Here is a 16,302-nt window from a genome sequence, read left to right as displayed (position 1 = left end):
TCATATGCATGATTTAAGGCTGGTAGTTGGCCATGCAACCCACATAGACGTTGTCCCCTTGTAGTCTTATATTCTAGTTGCAAGTCTAGTTCTTTATTGAGGTTAACATATCTTTTTGAAGTTGACTATATGTTTTATATATTCAGAAATAAAGGTGTTGAACAAATAATAAAAATAAACTAAAGTTTAAAGTTATTTCTATTTTTAAAATTAACTTATTTTATAGCCAATTAAGGCAAATTTTACACATTGTATAAATCCGTCATTTCAAAAAGTGTACATTTCAATCATTCTAAAAATAAATTTATCAAGTCCTGCAACCATCACAATAAATCAGTTTTAAAACATTTCCATTGCTCCAGTGATATCCTCGTGCCCATTACTTTTAATTCTCCTCACCACCCACCCCACTCAGGCATCAGTAATCTGATTTCAGTCTTTGCAGATTTGCCTTTTCTGGAGATTTCATTTCAACAGAATCATATAACATGTGGTCTCTTGTATCTGGCTTCTTTCACATAACATAATGTTTTTAAAATTCATCCATATCATACCATGTGTCAGTAGTCCATTCCATTTAATTGCTGGATAGTATTCTATTGTATGAATCTTCCACATTTCTTTATCGATTTATTGGTTGATTCTTGCTTGTATAGCTGATCATTTACAGGCTTAATTTTTTTGTGTTTTTATATGTCTTGACTCTTTTTTTTTGCCATCCGTTAGTCATGAAAATGCTGAATCAAATATTCAGAGTTCTGGTTCTTTAATTTGCCTCTGGGATAAACAGTCTTGTCAAGGCTTGTGGCTGTTTTAAAAAACTGTAATCAAAAGAAGCTTACATCAAGACCAGGTACTGGAAAAATGGACTTGAACATATAAATCGACCTTTTTAAACATCATTTGAGAAGAAGTAGGGAAGGCTCATAGCAAAGTAGATTAATACCTCAAACTCTCCCTGAATACTCTTTCTTCTTAAATGAGAAAAAGGAAACCAAACATGACACAGGGGTGGTTGTTTCATCATGTTTAATAAAATCAATTTTTTTAAATAACTGGTTTTTGCAAATTTTTATATTTGAGGATTTAATATACTTTACCAAGAATAATTTCATTATCCTTCTTTTCTTGCCTTTTCCCCTCTTATTACAAAAGTAATGCATTTTAATTTTAGAAAAATTATAAAACATAGAAGAACAACAAAAACAAAAAAAAGAAATTGAAAAATACCCTTTTGTTGACCTACTTTCTTGATGTCCCAGGAGAAAAAACCCTTGACTCACCTTCTCCTTTTGGTTTGAGCATAACATATGCATTTCTGAAGACTCAAGCCAAGAATGAACTCATGGTAAATAAGGAGTTGAATATATTTTTCTTAGGGAAGCTAAGACCACCTGAGAGTTTTCAACCAATTTCTAGTCTGTGGTTTTCTTTCTCTCTATCTTTGGGACTATTAATCACAGAAGAAATTTAGTAAGCCTCTTATTGAAATCTTATTTGTACTCATCTTCAAATGCTTATATTGAAATTACATTGCATTACATAGACTGGAATTTGTCTATTATTGGTTCATTTAAAAAATACACATGTTCCCTCTGGTAGAATACAGCTACCTTCCTGATATATTTTCAATTACTTCCAGGGTTGAAAATGCTGCACTTTTGCGAGAATGTGATGGCATGCATGAAAACACCCAAGACAGAGTCCTCAGTACTTAGTAGGTGCTGAGTACATATCAAGTGCTGATGGTAGAAACATCACATTCTGTTGTTACTTATACTGCTGATGACTTTTCCCTGTGCTATTGTGGCTGAAAAGACTTATGTAGGAACCACATTCACCCACTCTTTCTGTCCACTGCATGCTCTTTAGACCTCTGCTACTTTACAGAGCTTCAAGGGACAGAAAGGACATCTTTTTAACAGTAGATTAAGAGGAACTGCTTTAATAAGAAGATAACTGCTAAGCTGTGAGAACTGTTCAAGAAGTAAATTTACAAAATAAATGTATTGCTCATGTGGTTCTGTCTGCTTGAAGGCCATTTATGAATTACAAGGTGGCTCCAGCTGGATATTCCATAGTACTACATGACTACAAACAAACAGAAATTGTCTCTCTGTTCATTGCTCTATGCTCAGAACTTAAAATTATTCCTGCTATGGTGGGAACATCTGTCTTTCCATTTTCTTTCTTGGTTAATGGACTCACCTCCAAATCATCTTTGACTTAATCTTCTTCCTCACCCCCATATCCAATTGGTCACTGCATTCATCAAATCTGCCTGCAATATATCTGAAGAATTACTCCCTCATCTCTAGTGTTACTGTCCAAGAATAAATGTATTCATTTTGTTGAATATTTGGAATTCCTCTCAGGATTATGGGGCATGGGCATGTCCAGGATGTCCAGGGAAAGAGTAGAAAGAATAAGACAGAAAGTCCCTAGAAGCTGGATCTCTAACTTACTAGTGTCTCTTATGTAATGGAATGGAGTCCATGCCTGCCAAAGAATTTGTGAAACCATCAAGGACAGAATGTCTTGATCACCTTTACCCGAAGTAAGTATCATGGAACTCCAATTCTTTGGGATAGAGTATGTATTAGGAAAAAAGGCATACAGCAAAAATAAGCTTGGCAAATTTGGGGTTAGGCAAAGTTAGGTCAAGGATTTCTTAGAGTTTTTTATTTGCTTTTGTTGTATTGTGAAACTGTAATGGCAGTGATGGTACACATATTTCTTAAACTTACTTGACAATACAGCCCCTTTCGCCAGACTCAGCTAGCAGGGAGGGAGCATGGCCTATTCAAAGCACTAAGATGGCTGAGTGTGGTGGCTCACTACCTGTAATCCCAGCATTCCAGCATTTGGACAGGCTGAGGCAGGAAGATTGCTTGAGCCCAGAAGTTTGAGACTAGCCTGGGCAATAGAGTGAGTGAGACCCCCATCTCTACAAAAGTTTTTTGCAAATAAAAATGAGTAAATAAAGAACAAGGCACTAAAACACGTTCATCATGTTAGAGCTTAGATTACAGATATTAGTCTCAACACAGAAAGGCTGCTGAGCAGGAGGTCAAGTCAGATCCTGTGAAGCCTTGTAAAATGTCTTGTAAAATTCATCCTCATGTCAAGAAGAAGCTGCTGAAAAATCAGTCTGAGCACCTTCAAATAGCACAGCTACAGGAAAAAGAGAAAATCACATTTAGGAGATAAATGGAGGAGATTATTAATGTTGTAAAAAAGTAGATAAGCTGGGTGCACTGGAGTGTGCCTATGATCCCAGCTACTAGGGAGACTGAGGCAGGAGGATCACTTAATCCCAGAAGTTCAGGACCAGCTGGGCAACATAATAAGACCCCAATCTCAAAGAAAAGAAGTAGATAAGCAGACAGAGAGCAACTAAAGACCCTACATTTCATTTCATCATCAGTGAAACTTATTTCATTGATTACATCATAATTCTGTTATAACCTATGCCATCATATCATAATCAACATTTTACTCTACAAGGAATTTATATGAAAAAGTGGCAGGAAGTTCGGTTCATATTTTTGTAAAAATTATTTTGTACTGTAATAAAATCAATATCTTAAAAAGTCATAGAAATTACTTTTTGAACAATCCTTGTTGGGTATAAATATTTATATTTAGAATCAATATGCTGCTATCTAACTATTTCACTCAGAATTTTTAAAATGTGAGAATTGGTGTTGTCCATTTTCAGATTATAAATTAAGTGACCATTGTCGACTTTAGAAATGTTTCTTTCTTTATAGAAAAATAAAAACTTCAATCAAAATATTCCTGATGCTTTTATGATTAATTAATTTGGGAGAGGAGGATAGTAAAGAAAGTTTAAGTTTAGTGGTCGATGAAGATTAGTGAGAAATGGAGACAACATATAAGTGACAACAATGGAAGAAAACAGACTTAATTGACCAATGTTTTCTATGCACAACTTTTCAGGAACATATCTGTTCTACAAAGAGGAATACACTGGTTGCCTGGATGTTTATGAATGTTATTTTAAATAAACTATCAATAATATAACTTTAATTAAAATGTAGCCTCCTGACTAAATACCTCACAGCAGCATGGTTTCCAGTGACAGTCAAGGGTACTTAAATGCTTCCACTTATACTCTGCCTTGTCATAAAATGTCTGATATGGTTTGGCTCTGTGTCCCCACCCAAATCTCATTTTGTAGCCTCCCACGTGATGTGGGAGGGACCCAGTGGAGATGATTGAATCATGGGGGCGGGTGTTTCCCATGCTGTTCTGGTGATAGTGAATGGGTCTCACAAGATCTGATGATTTTAAAAATGGGAATTTCCCAGCACAAGCTCCTTTTGCCTGCCACCATCCACCTAAGATGTGACTTGCTCCTCCTTGCCTTCCACCATGATCATGAGGCTTCCCCAGCCATGTGAAACTGTAAGTTCAGTTAAACCTCTTTCTTTTGTAAATTACCCAGTCTGGTAATTTTTGTCAGCAGCATGGAAATGTACTAATACAATGTCCCTTTCTTGGTTTTGCTTGTCCTTTAATATTGAATTACCTTATCTTCCTTCCTCTCATGCTCTACCCATTATGAATCAGTTAATGGGTCTCATCTGTCTTCAGAGGGGGCTTTTTGACTTTTGCAATTTATTTACCTGGTTACCCTGTACCTCACCTCTCTGATGGACTCCAGAAAAGTTAGAATTTTGTAGATTATCCAGCTTTTTCTTATTGTTAGTGTGACAATGACACTTTCTGTCAGCTCTCTATATTCCAAGAAGACATGAGGGTGCTGTGGTTTTGTTTTAATACACTTTGTATTATGGCCAGTGCAAACATTCAATGCATGTAACCAAGAGAAAAGTTTCAGAAAACAAAACTTAGCCTCTATTTTTCTATTCTGTTCTACTCATTTACCTTTATTTTCTATTATGTGCTCTGTTTCATTTTAAAATGCTGGTTATGACCCACTAAATTCATTTCACAATCCACTAATTAGGTCATGAAGTAGCTTTTAAAACCTTGGTCTGTTAGAGGAGGCAGATGTATAAATGTATCATTACAATATAATGTGTTAATTTCTACAACAGAGTATGTACTTAACTGATATATGATACATATTATATAAATAGGATTCTTATTTGAAAACATAGAACCCAACTTTGACTAACTTAAGCAGCAAAATGATTTAATAGCATATATATCATGCAACTCACATATTCAATAGGAAAATTAAACAACCTGCTTTTAAAATGTGAAGGATCCAGCAGGGGTCAAGTAGCTGAGAGCATGTCCAGGTCCATACCACAGGAATGTGCTTGTTATGACATTGTTACTAGCAATGTTTGCCCATCCTAATGGCTGAACTTTTACCACTGCCATTGTCACCACTACAAATAATTTCTGAAGAGTCCCTGTGTCCTTGTGTCAATTGAGAGCTGAAGTCCTGAGTGGGAGTATCAGCTTGGCTGAGTCTAGGTCCCTTACCTGCTCTCTACTTTTCACAGGTGGGTAGGGGGAATATTTAATTCCCTGGGCTTCCATGAGGGAAAATTTATCTCGAAATGGAAAGGTGGCCAAAACATGTCCACCACACTGTATACTATAGGCACTAATACTCTTTTTTAAAAAATAAAATCCTTTGATTTCCATTGCTTTAATTACTCCTGATTCATGCTTAATTCCTGAATTTGTAGCTCCAATCCATTTTTTTTTTCCTCTGAGATCTGGGACTGAAATCCACAACTGACATCTCCATTTAAGTCTCAGGGGCTTCTCCAATTTAGTCAGATCTTAACAGATCCATGAGTGACCTCATAATGTTTCCCACAACACTTGCACATTTGGTATCCCAGTGACTAACTCATCTATCCACCTGTTCACACAAGCCAGAATTTTGAAATCATTCTTCAAAATTGGAATGAACAAGAGGGAATTAGAAAGAATCTCTTCTCTCACCACATATCTAACTTATCAGTTCTTATTGATTTCACTTCTCAAGTGTTTTTGAAATCTACTTACCTCTCTCCACCTCCACCATCACCTTTTATATCCAGACTACCAGATTCTCATTAACTACCAGGCTAATCCACCACCTGCCCCTGTTCTAGCTCCTGTCTTCTACATTCACACATAAGTCTTTTCAAAACACAAATCTGACCATGTCATTCCCATTGCTTAGAAATCATTCAGTGGCTTATAAGAACCAAGATTGGAATAAGATAAATCTTTTATATCATACAGATTTTATTATATATTCCATTATATATTTCCAGAACAGAGGAATTCAGAATGAAAATGTGCATCTAAGATATGGCAACCCTTTGAACAAATAGCCAGTTGCAGTTTGAGGGTGCTTTTTTAGTGGTTTTGGTAGAGAGTAGAGTGGGATAATCTCCTAGGCTAGGGACAGCATCAGTGATCGCCAATGTATTTAACACCCCCATGTAATTAAAATGACTTTACTTGTTATAAATCTCTTTGAGTTACCCACATGTATGAATTTAATATTTTGATTCTTAAAGTTGTAGACTCGTTTATAAATTTCATGACATCAAGGATAGTCTTTTATTCACCCAGTTGGTAGGGATGCAGAGTCTGTTAGCAAAAGGCAAAGAGAGGGAAGGCACTCTGAGTACAGGAAGTTAATTTCGCAGCGGGGATGTGTGCCAAACAGAGGTCTCCAGTCACACAATCCTTTCAATAATTCCTTGAGGGGGTTTTGGGCTGTTATTTTAACCAACCTAGAATTTCATCTCCCAAAATTCCCTTCCCTATATGACTCTGTGTTAGGTTTGGCCACAAGAAATATTTGCATGAGATTCGGAAAGTGAAGAAGCAAGGTCAGTGTAGGTCACCCCCTCCCACTGCTGCTTGCACACATCACTAATCTGCTGTCTCACCTTGTTGGCGTGGGGCCACAGCCAGACCTCAGCTCCTCCAACTTCACAAGATCTCCTTCAGTTCCCCCAAGTCCCAAGCCAGATGCATATGCAGCAATGTAGCAAAAAGTGCTCGCATTTTCTGCAGATCACCTGTGCATCAAAGTTGGAGGTAGTAAGGAGCTGATGTGGATTTCAGTTTTTCCCTCTTCTGCTTTATATCCAGCTTTGCTTCCCTACTGTCAGCTCCACTGACCTGCTAATGCTTCAGGCCCACCAACAGATGCAGAGGCAACAACCTTTCATAGACTTTTTACCAGACCTCACAATTTTGTAAGATCAAATTCCTATAATAAGTTACTTATTCCACATCATTAATAGTGGTCTGCTTCCCTAATAGGACCCTGACTGACACAGTACTACATAGCATTTCACCTAGAACTCTCTTAAATAATTCACTTTACTGGATGATTCAATTCAGAGACAAATTGCCAATTCATTGCCCTTACAAGAGGCCAGTTCCAGAGGTGAGGTCATATTTGAAGCAGTACCTCAGGAGTTCCCAACTCAGGAACCAGGCCACACAGCAGGAGATGAGTAAGTATCACCACCTGAGCTCTGCCTCTTGTCAGATCAGCAACAGCATTAGATTCTCTTAGGAGTGCAGACCCTATCATGAACTGCACATGTGAGAGATCTAGGTTGTGTGCTCCTTATGAGAATCTAATGCCTGATGATCTGAGTTGGAACAGTTTCATCCTGAAATCATTCCACCTTCTACCTCATCCTTGGAAAAATTGTTTTCCATGAAACTGGTCCCTGGTACCACAAAGGTCGGGGACCACTGTAATACAGTATAGTTGTAGTTAAGAGCATGGTCTCAAATGTCAAGGAGATCCAGGTTTAAATTCAAGATCAGCTATTTTCAACTGAACTTGGGTCTCTCCCTTAACCTCTATGAGGCTTAGTTCTTTTATTTGTAAAATAGAGACAATAACACTATTAGTCAAGGTTCTCCAGAGAAAAAGAACATATGGATATATGAGAGATATATGTGATATATATGAGAGATATATATGTTCTTATATATGATATGTATATATGCATATATAATAGTGATAATGTATACATATATTTTATATATTACTATATAATAAGTAAATCATATAACATAATACATAAATAAATCATATATACAATATATGATTTATTATAAAGGACTATGATTATGGGGGCTCACATGATTATGGGGGCTGAAAAGTTCCACAGTCTTCTTTCTGAGGCTGGAGATGCAGGAGAACCAGCTATGTAATTCCATCCAAGTCAGAAGGCCTGAGAACCAGAAGAGCCAATGCTGTAAGTTCCTGTCTGAATGCAGAACACCGATGTTCCAGCTTGAAAACAGGCAGAGGGAGTGAATTCTCCCTTACCTCACTTTTTATTTAATTCAGGCATCTAACAGATGGAATGAGTCCTGCTCACGTTGGAGAGGGCAATCTGCATTACTCAGTCTACCAGTTCATATGTGTCATCCAGAAACACCCTCATAGACACCCAGAATAATATTTAACCAACTCTCTAAGGCACTTCCTGTCCCAGTCAAATGGACACATGAAATTAACCATCACAGATACCTATCTCACAAGATTGTTGTAAGATATGAATAAACACAAGATACATTAAGCACCTAGAATTGTAAGGGAAACAAAGTAAATTAATAATAAATTGTGACTATTATTAAGATACACATCAATATAATAATTTCTCATCTAGGAGTGAAGGGATATTATCTTTTGTTGGGTAATGAACTGGAATCATTGGCTGAGTTTTCCACTAATGTATCTCTTTAAAGAATATCCTTATATTTTTAGAATAACATAAAAGTCAAGTGATTTTTCCTCAGCCTTCATTACCATGTAAGAATGAGCTTTGTGATGACACATGGTAGAGAGGGGGATGGGAAAGCTGCAGAGCAGAGGAGGTGGAGAGCTAAAGGACCTGTTACCGGGTGGCAATAAACATGGTTGATGAAATGGAACCAACACTGGTAAGAATGGACACATTCTGTCATGTGACGGATGAGGCTTGGAGCCCCACTTCAGGAAAGATGCATGCCTCTGAGCTATTTCATTCGGTGAGCTCAATGAGGAAAATTTTCCACATGCTTGGCGTTTTCTTTTTTTGGCTCTTGTTTTGTAGAATGCAGTCTGCCCTTAACCAAGCTGCTGATTGCTTCTTAAAGGCATAAGGAAGAGCAGAGCTCTCCCTGTGGGACACACAAGCCTAACCCTCAAAGGGTTCTCATCAGCACAAGGAGGAAGATGCTCTACAACAATGCATTGCCCTGACATTTGGTTGAAGGACATTTGTGGTTCTGTACAATACCCAAGGGTACTATTGTGCTGCAGAGAGATATGAGTGGTTTTCTTCCGACAAAGGGAGAAGAGAGGATTTCAGGCCAAGTTTAGGCTTTGGTACAAACTAATTAAAAAGCAACCACAAGGAAGAGAGGAAAGAATCCTAATCAATGTGACTCTGAGGAATTTACTCCTTTTAATTGTGTTGCAATGTGGCTGGTTCTCCAGAAGAAAATACTGCTTCATACTTCACTATCATGAAATTTTATCAAATGCTTGTGTGCATTTTTATGAAGAAAGTCATTTTTAATAATATATTTTAATGATAGAATTAAATAATTGCTCTGACTCCAAAATTCAATAGCCTTAGGTTATCATAAGAAAGATAATAAAATATTCATCTCTTTGTAATTAGTCTGAGTTAGAGGTAAAATGAGAAAAAAGTTTTGTAGCTTTGAAGTACTGGTTTAAGAAAGATGCTCTCTACAAAAGTGGGAGAGTAATGGCACTGTGTTTAACAAAGACCACAAGGTCATAAAACATGGCTACTTCACTAATCTGCTTTCCAAACTTGAATTTGTCTGCAAGTAAACATGACCATTAGTGCCCACCCTTTCAATCACATATTTTACTACTATCTCATACGCTCTGTGTTTATTTTAGATTTCACATAGCCTACAGTTCAAAGACAGAAATTCTTTGAAAGGTAACCCATATTATCCTTCCCCCACAAAATTATGAAGTGTTTGAAATTATGGCTCTGTTGTTTACATCCACCATGAAGATAAAATTCTTTATTTTTTCTGAGTTACAATCCCCTTTGAAAATTTGATAAAAGACATAGATATCATCTCTAGAATAAAAAGCCCCTACAAAATTTGCAGATACATCCTAAATTTGCATGTAGTACTCAGGAGTTCAAGAACTCCTTAAGGCACATCTTTGGACTTCACCTTGAGAGCCACTGATTCAGAGGGTGGGTGGTTATTTCCGACTTGGCATGGATACAGGAAGTTTAGCAGAGATTTGAGATGAGAAACAAATGACTTTTTGAGTATTTTAGGTTTAAATAGTCACAGGCTAGTTTTAAAATGAAGTTCCAGAATACTGGACATACCCATGTCCAAATATAATTTTCAAAGGATAATTTCTTGGTACCATATTTCTGAAGAGCAAATTGGTAATATGTATTAAGAGACTTAACAGTCTTCATTGGTTTTGACTCAGTCATTATAATTTTAGAAATCGGCTCGAAGGAAATATTCAGATGTGAACAAAGATACATGTCTAAGTAAGTTTATGACCCTATTATTATTATAACAAGAACTTGAAAACAACTTAGATGTTTAGGAGGGGAAAAGCAATGGGCGAATAAATTAATTTCATCTGTGTAATAAATTATTTACAGCTGTCAAAAATTTGTGTTTTTATAAGAATATTTAAAGGCATGGGCAACTACTTCTAATGTCAAGTTAAAATGGATAGAAATGATTTATATTATCTAAATGAGGGAATTAAAAATTAATGAGAATGGGTTTTAAAAGTCTACGTGTGTGGGAATGGTGTATATTCATTGAAGAAACCAATAATCATTGTATGCCTACTATGTGATAGGAAATATGCTCTGCGTATATCAAAGTAATGTGTATTATTAGAAAAAATAAAAAACCCGCGTGTTTTATCTATAATAGCTAAAAGATACTTGGAATTTCTCTCACACTGATTCCCAAGTATGTTTTATTTTCTCACTATGATGCAACCTCTTGTAGATAAAGGATTCCATTAATTCACATTGATTGGGCATTTCTTTTTTTTTTATTATTTTAAGTTCTGGGGCACATGTGCAGATAGTGCAGGATTGTTACATAGGTATATACATGCCATCGTGATTTGCTGCATCCATCTCTCCCTCACCTATATTAGGTATTTCTCCTAATGTTATTCCTCCCCAATCCCCCCACCCCCTGCTATCCTTTCCTTAGCCACCCCACCCCCCAACAGGCCCCAGTGTGTGATGTTCTTCTCCATGTGTTCTCATTGCTCAACATCAACTAATGAGTGAGAACATGCAGTGTTTGGTTTTCTGTTCTTGCGTCGGTTTGCTGATAACGATAATTTCCAGCTTCATCCATGTCCCTGCAAAGGTCATGAACTCATCCTTTTTCATGGCTGTATAGTATTCCATGGTGTGTATGTGCTACATTTTTTTTAATCCAGTCTATTGATGGGCATTTAGATTGGTTCAAAGTCTTTGCTATTGTGAACAGTGCTGCAATGAACATATGTGTGCATGTGTCTTTATAATAGAACAATTTATAATCCTTTGGGTGTATATTTAGTAATAGGATTGCTGGGTCAAATGATATTTCTATTTCTAGATCCTTGAAGAATTGCCACACTGTCTTCCACAGTGGGTTGAACTAATTTACACTCTCACCAACAGTGTAAAAGTGTTCCTATTTCTCCACATCCTCTCCAGCTTCTGTTGTCTCCAGATTTTTTAATGACCATGATTCTAACTGGCATGAGATGGTATCTCAATGTGGTTTTGATTTGCATTTCTCTAATGACCAGTGATGAGCATTTTTTCATATGTTTGTTGGCTGCATAAATGTCTTCTTTTGAAAAGTGTCTGTTCATATCCTTTGCCCACTTTTTAATGGGGTTGTTTTTTCTTGTAAATTTGTTTTAGTTTATGGACATTAGCCCTTTGTCAGATGGGTAGCTTGCAAAATTTTTTTCCCATTCTGTTGGTTGCCAGTTCACTCTAATGATAGTTTCTTTTGCTGTGCAGAAGCTCGTTAGTTAGATCCCATTTATCTATTTTGGCTTTTGTTGACATTGCTTTTGTTGTTCTAGTCATGAAGTCCTTGCCTATGCCTGTGTCCTTAATGGTATAGCCTAGGTTTTCTTCTAGGGTTTTTATGGTGTTAGGTCTTATGTTTAAATCTTTAATCCATCTGTAGTTAATTTTTGTATAAAGTGTAAGGAAGGGGTCCAGTTTCAGCTTTCTGCACATGGCTAGCCAGTTTTCCCAACACCATTTACTAAACAGGGACTCCTTTCCCCATTTCTTGTTTTTGTCAGGTTTGTCAAAGATCAGATGGTTGTAGATGTGTGGCATTTCCTCTGAGACCTCTGTTCTGTTCCATTTGTCTATATCTCTGTTTTGGTACCAGTACCATGCTGTTTTGATTACCATAGCCCTGTAGCATAGTTTGAAGTCAGGTAGCATGATGCCTCCAGCTTTGTTCTTTTTGCTTAGGAGTGCCTTGGCTATGTGGGCTCTTTTTAGTTCCATATGAAGTTTGAGGTGGTTTTTTCCAGTTTTGTGAAGAAGGTCAATGATAGTTTGATGGGGATAGCATTGAATCTATAAATTACTTTGGGCAGTATGGCCATTTTCATGATATTGATTCTTCCTAAGCATGAGCATGGAATATTTTTCTAACTGTTTGTGTCCTCTCTCATTTCCTGAGCAGTGGTTTGTAGTTCTCCCTGAAGAGGCCTTCATGTCCCTTGTTAGTTGTATTCCTAGGTATTTTATTCTCTTTGTAGCAATTGTGAATGGGAGTTCACTCATGATTTGGCCCTCTGTCTTTTATTAGTATATAGGAATGCTTGTGATTTTTGCACATTGATTTTGTGTCCTGAGACTTTGCTGAAGTTGCATATCAGCTTAAGAAGATATTGGGCTGACACGATGAGGTCTTCTAAATATACAATCATGTTGTCTGCAAATAAAGACAATTTGACTTCCTCTTTTCCTAATAGAATATCCTTTATTTCTTTAACTTGCCTGATTGCTCTGGCTAGAACTTCCAATTGTATGTTGAATAGGAGTGATGAGAGAGGGCACCCTGTCTAGTGCCAGTTTTCCAAGGGAATGCTTCCAGTTTTTGCCCTTTCAGTATGATATTGGCTGTGGGTTTGTCATAAATACCTTTCATTATTTTGAGATACATTCCATCAATACCTAGTTTATTGAGAGTTCATAGCATAAAGGGCTGTTGAATTTTGTTGAAGGCCTTCTCTGCATCTATTGAGATAATCATGTGGTTTTTGTCTTTGGTTCTGTTTATGTGATGGTTTATGTTTATAGATTTGCCTATGTTGAAGCAGTCTTGCATCCCTGGGATGAAGCCAACATGATCATGATGGATAAGCTATTTGATGTGCTGTTGGATTTGGTTCGCCAGTATTTTATTGAAGATTTTTGTATCAATGTTCATCATGGATATTGGCCTGAAGTTTTCCTTTTTAGTTGTGTCTCTGCCAAGTTTTGGTATCAGGATGATGTTGGTCTCATAAAATGAGTTAGGGAGGATTCCCTCTTTTTGTATTGTTTGGAATAGGTTCAGAAGGAATGAATGGTACCAGTTCCTCTTTGTACGTCTGATAGAATATGGCTGTGAACCCATCTGGTCCTGGACTTTTTTTGATTGGTAGACTATTAATTGCTGCCTAAACTTCAGACTTTGTTATTGGTCTATTCAGGGATTCAACTTCTTCCTGGTTTAGTCTTGGGAGGGTGTAAGTGTCCAGGAATTTATCCATTTCTTCTAGATTTACTGGTTTATGTGCTTAGAGGTGTTTGTAGTAATCTCTGATGGTGGTTTCTACTTTTGTGGCTTTGCTGGTGATATCCCCTTTATCATTTTTTATTTCATCTATTCAGTTCTTCTCTTTCTTCTTTTTATTGGTCTGGCTAGCAGTCTATCTATTTTGTTGGTCTTTTCCAAAAACCAGCTCCTGGATTCACTGATTTTTTGAAGGCTTTTTTGTGCCTCTATCTCCTTCAGTTCTTCTCTGATCTTAGTTGTTTCTTGTCTTTTGCTAGCTCTTGAATTTGTTTGATCTTGCTCCTCTAGTCTTTTAATTGTGATGATAGAGTGTCAATTTTAGATCTTTCCTCACTTCTCATGTGGGAATTTAGTGCTATAAATTTCCCTCCAGATACTGCTTTAAATGTGTCCCAGAAATTCTGGTACATTGTGTCTTCATTCTCATTGGTTTTGAAGAACATCTTTATTTCTGCCTTCATTTAATTATTTATCCAGTAGTCATTCAGGAGCAGGTTGTTCAGTTGTTCAGTAGTTGTGTGGTTTTGAGTGAGTTTCTTAATCCTGAGTTCTAATTTGATTGTACTGTGGTCTGAGAGACTGTTTGTTATGATTTCCATTATTTTGCATTTGCTGAGGAGTGATTTACTTCCAATTATGTGGTCAATTTTGGAGTAAGTATGATGTGGTGCTGGGAAGAATGTATATTCTGTTGATTTGTGGTGGAGCGTTCTGTAGGTGTCAATTAGGTCTCCTTGGTCCAGACCTGAGTTCAAGTTCTGGATATCCTTGTTAATTTTCTGTCTTGTTGATCTGTCTAATATTGACAGTGGAGTGTTAAAGTCTCCCACTATTATTATGCAGGAGTCTAAGTCTCTTTGTAGGTCTCTAAGAACTTGCTTTATGAATCTGGGTGCTCCTGTATTGGGTGCATATATGTTTAGGATAGTTAGCTCTTCTTGTTGCATTAATCCCTTTACCATTATGTAATGCCCTTCTTTGTCTCTTTTCATCTTTGTTGATTTTAAAAGTCTATTTTATCAGAGACTGGGATTGCAAACCCTCTTTTTTTTTTCTTTCCATTTGCTTTGTAAATATTTCTCCATCCCTTTATTTGAGTCTATGTGTGTCTTTGTATGAGATGGGTCTCCTGAATACAGCACACCAATGGGTCTTGAGTCTTCATCCAATTTGCCAGTCTGTGTCTTTTGATTGGGGCATTTAGTCCATGTACATTTAAGGTTAATATTGTTATATGTGAATTTGATCCTGCCATTTTGATACTAGCTAGTTGTTTTGCCCATCAGTTGATGCAGTTTCTTCATAGTGTTGATGGCCTTTACCATTTGGTACATTTTGCAGTGTCTGGTCCTAGTTGTTCCTTTCCATGTTTAGTGCTTCCTTCAGGAGCTTTTATAAAGCAGGTGACAAAAATCCCTGAGCATTTCCTTGTCTGTAAGGGATTTTATTTCCCCTTCAATTATGAAGCTTAGTTTGGCTGGATATGACATTCTGGGTTGGTAGTTCTTTCTTTAAGGATGTTGAATATTGGCCCCCACTCTCTTCTGGCTTGTAGGGTTTCTACCAAGAGATGCACTGTGATTCTGATGGGCTTCCCTTTGTGGGTAATCTGACCTTTCTCTCTGACTGCCCTTAGCATTTTTTCCTTCATTTCAACCCTGGTGAATCTGATGATTATGTGCCTTGAGGTTGCTCTTCTTGAGGAATATCTTTGTGGTGTTCTCTGTATTTGCTGAATTTGCATGTTGGCCTGCCTTGCTGGGTTGCAAAAGTTCTCTTGGATAATATCCTGAAGAGTGTTTGCCAGCTTGATTTCATTTTCTCTGTTACATTCAGGTACACTGATCAAACATAGATTACGTCTTTTCACATAATCCCATATTTCTTGGAGGCTTTGTTCATTTCTTTTCACTCTTTTTTTCTCTAGTCTTGCCTTCTTGTTTTCTTTCAATGAGTTGATCTTCAATCTCTGATATTCTTTCTTCCACTTGATCAATTTGGCTATTGAAACTTATATATGCTTCGTGTAGTTCTCATGCTGTGTTTTCCAGTTCCATCAAGTTGTTTATGATCTTCTCTAAGCTGGTTATTCTAGTTAGCATTTCATCTAACCTTTTTTCAAGGTTCTTAGTGTCTTTGCATTGGGTTAGAACATGCTCCTTTAGCTCAGGGAAGTTTGCTATTACCTATCTTCGGAAGCCTCCTTCTGTCAATTCGTCAAACTCATTCTCCATCCAGTTTTGTTCCCTTGCTGATGAGGAGTTGTGATCCCTTGGAGAACAAGAGGCATTCTGGTTTTTGGTGATTTCAGCCTTTTTGCACTGGTTTCTTCCCACCTTCATGGATTTATCTACCTTTGGTCTTTGAAGCTGGTGACTTTTGGATGGGGTCTCTGAGTGGATGTCCTTTTTGTTGATGTTGAAGCTATTTCTTTCTCTTTTTCAGTTTTCCTTCTAACAGTCAGGCTCCTCTGCTGCAGGACTG

This window comes from Sapajus apella, unplaced genomic scaffold (genome assembly GCF_009761245.1).
Source record: "Sapajus apella isolate SASKATOON/1434 unplaced genomic scaffold, GSC_monkey_1.0 scaffold4, whole genome shotgun sequence".
In the NCBI taxonomy this organism is placed as follows: domain Eukaryota; kingdom Metazoa; phylum Chordata; class Mammalia; order Primates; family Cebidae; genus Sapajus; species Sapajus apella.
This window is presented reverse-complemented; position numbering follows the sequence as displayed.